Here is a 2,923-nt window from a genome sequence, read left to right on the forward strand (position 1 = left end):
GCAGCCAGAGACAACCAGAAATACTGGTTTCTGTAACAGATCAGAGCTTTTGTCCCCAGTAAACTGAGACACTATCACCACTAACAAAGCCAAACTATGCGTTACCATAAAAATAAGCATAGAGCCAGGCGGTGGTGGCACATACCTTTAATCCCAGCACTCAGGAGGCAGAGGCAGAAAGATCTCTGTGTGTTTGAGGCCACCCTGCTCTTTAGAAGTCAGTTCAAGGACAGGCTCTAAAGCTACACAGAGAAATCCTGTCTCAAAATACTAATAATAATAATAATAATAATAATAATAATAATAATAATAGTGAAAGCTAGAGAGGCCTGAAGCCCAGGCCTACCTAGGATCAGCACAGAGGACTGCAGTATTGTTTCCATAGGTCCTTCCAAATCGATGGAATTCTCCAAAGGACTTTGCCTACTAAAGATTTCCATTTGCAAAACATTTATGCTCCTTTCCCAAGGGTGACAGTGTGGAATTCACTACCAGAGGTTACAGAGAACTACTTAGAGTATACAGTGAACTGCCCAGATGCACTCTTGATTTTCCACTTTTCCATTACAATAAATAACGTGTAGGCTCCCATATCTTTCTGAGTGACATTCTAGAAGAAGAAGGATCCGTTGTGGTATACCGTCTCTCTGCTGCTGTATGCAGGCTCTGTTTCAATCATATTTTTGGACATTACAAATCCTGCAGTTTCATTCCTCTGAACCACAGTTTCTCCCTTGTACCAGCAGAACGAAAGGACTGTCCCAGGCATATTGTGTACACGTAGAAGAACGTTCTTCCCTTCAGCACTGTGTAGTGGAACTGCTTCAACAGTGACTTGAACAGTGGTGGTAGAGGCTGAGGGAAGAGAAAAAAATCTATCAATATTAGGACCTTTGCATGGTAGAAACAGGAAACCTGAGTGTTTTCAACTCTCAGCCTTGATGTGTTTGTCCTGTTGGGGCAAGCAGCATCACCCCCATCATCAGTACCCCTGAATCTTTCCACTGTATGACACTGTCTTCTTGGTGTCTACACAGCTCACCCCTCACTACCCTCAGATCCCTGAACACTCCAAATCTTTGGTGAGTGTAGATATGTCTTGTCTGACCTCCTCCTATAAGGACTCTGTGCCTTCATTTTCTGACCTTTCCCTGCTCTGTTTATTCTGAAGTGCTTGTCAGTCCCTGAGCCCACATTCTAGATGTCCTTGCTGCTCTGTCTTCCTGTCCAGTAGTAGTAGGGCTTTGTGAGGAGGACTACTTTGATTTTGGTTTAAACCCTGCTGCCTAGGGTAGGCTCAGATACCTATAAGCAAATCATTGTCCCAGAGCCTGGGGTTTATTTGCAGATTTTTCAGGGTCCTATGTAATGAGGCTGTGATTTACTCTCCCTAGTTTGAGTTTGACTTGGAGAGTTACCCTGATAGGTGTGAATGTCAGTCTTCAGAATACAGTGGCCAGTTCTGATAAACAAAGACTAGTGTGGTTGAGACTCATAGAGATTTTTCTGTCTCTGCCTCTGGTGTGCTGGGGTTAAAGGCATGCAGCACTGTGCTCAACTTGCTTGGTGTTTTATCATGAAATTAACATGCATCCATCACCAAGCTGCTTATTTATATCTTGAGCCATGTTTTTCTTCTTGTGACTTTTACCTGTTCTTCACACTGTTGATAAAGAAATTGCCCCCACCCCCAACACTATGGAGCAAGATTGAGGAGAGATCACTCACATATTATGTCCAGATGGTGGGATCACTCCTCTTGGAACTGACTCGATTGGAGACCTCACACTGATAGTCTCCCGAATCCTGCCTCCTGACAGGGTCTATGCTGAGGGTGCTGTGGTTCTGGGACAGCTTCATCCTGTTTGAAAGCCCAAAACTGCCATTGAAGAGCCAACTGATAGAGATCTTCATGTGTTTTGAAAGGCAAAACAGGAACAAACACAGAGTCCATTTCTTTCACTGTGGTGTCAGTGATTTGGATGGAGGGTGGAGTCACCTGCTCTGTGGATAAACAGTGGAGGGGACCAGATGAGATTCCTTCACCCTCAGAGATCTCAGCCAGCTCACAGGGCCCACAGAATTAATGGGCCTATGCAAGATTGAATATTTGGTTTCAAAGTAGGGTTTGTAAGAGGAGATCTGAATTTTCCTCCTACCCAGATCACCCACAGTGACCTCTGACTCAAGGTATTTGTGTAGATTCCACACTAGGAGCCTCTTCAAATCTCCTGTCCAGAAATCTCATGAAGGAGGATATGCTTCCCATTGATGTTTGTGAAAATTCTTGTTCATACATTATGAGAGTTTGAACAGTCAGGTCCCTCCTTTATAAAATAGCTTTCTGTTTCTTTTAATTAAATAATTGCTATGGGGTTAAGATGGCTATGGTGATATTTTATTTGTGCTGAAATGTGATTTTATTTATATGTTAATAAATAAAGTTGCCTGGGGGTCAGAGCTAATAGTAAGCCATAGCAGAAATCTGGCAGTAGTAGCACATGCCCTTAATCCCCATCACATGACAGGCAGATCTCTGTGTTCAAGGACACCACCAGCATGGAGACACTTGTCTTTTTTTTTTTTTTTTTAGAATTATTTATTTATTATGTATATGGAAGAGGGTGCCAGGTCTCATTACAGATGGTTGTGAGCCACCATGTGGGTGCTGGGAATTGAACTCAGGACCTCTGGGAGAGCAGTCTGTGCTCTTAACCTCTGAGCCATCTCTCCAGCCCGAGACACTTGTCTTTAATCTCAATACCAACCATAGAAGACCTGGAGGTCTGTATAGACAGGCAGTGATGAGGAGGTCATGTGGTTGGGTTTACAACCAATGAGAAGGCAGAACAGAAAGACAATAAAAAGACAGACACACAGGAAGTAGGTCTCTTTCCCAGGGGAAGGACGGCTAGTGCTCTGA

General features: G+C 43.6%; 1 long non-coding RNA gene across 1 annotated transcript; it reads right to left on the reverse strand.

The window, feature by feature from the left end:
• Positions 1-433: 433 nt before the first annotated feature.
• Positions 434-2,184, reverse strand: LOC119087744. Its single transcript, XR_005091222.1, has 2 exons — positions 1,729-2,184; positions 434-855 (listed from the first exon to the last, which is right to left on the reverse strand). It is a non-coding gene; the product is annotated as an uncharacterized LOC119087744 (long non-coding RNA).
• Positions 2,185-2,923: the final 739 nt, after the last annotated feature.

This window comes from Peromyscus leucopus, chromosome 1 (assembly GCF_004664715.2).
Source record: "Peromyscus leucopus breed LL Stock chromosome 1, UCI_PerLeu_2.1, whole genome shotgun sequence".
In the NCBI taxonomy this organism is placed as follows: Eukaryota; Metazoa; Chordata; class Mammalia; order Rodentia; family Cricetidae; genus Peromyscus; species Peromyscus leucopus.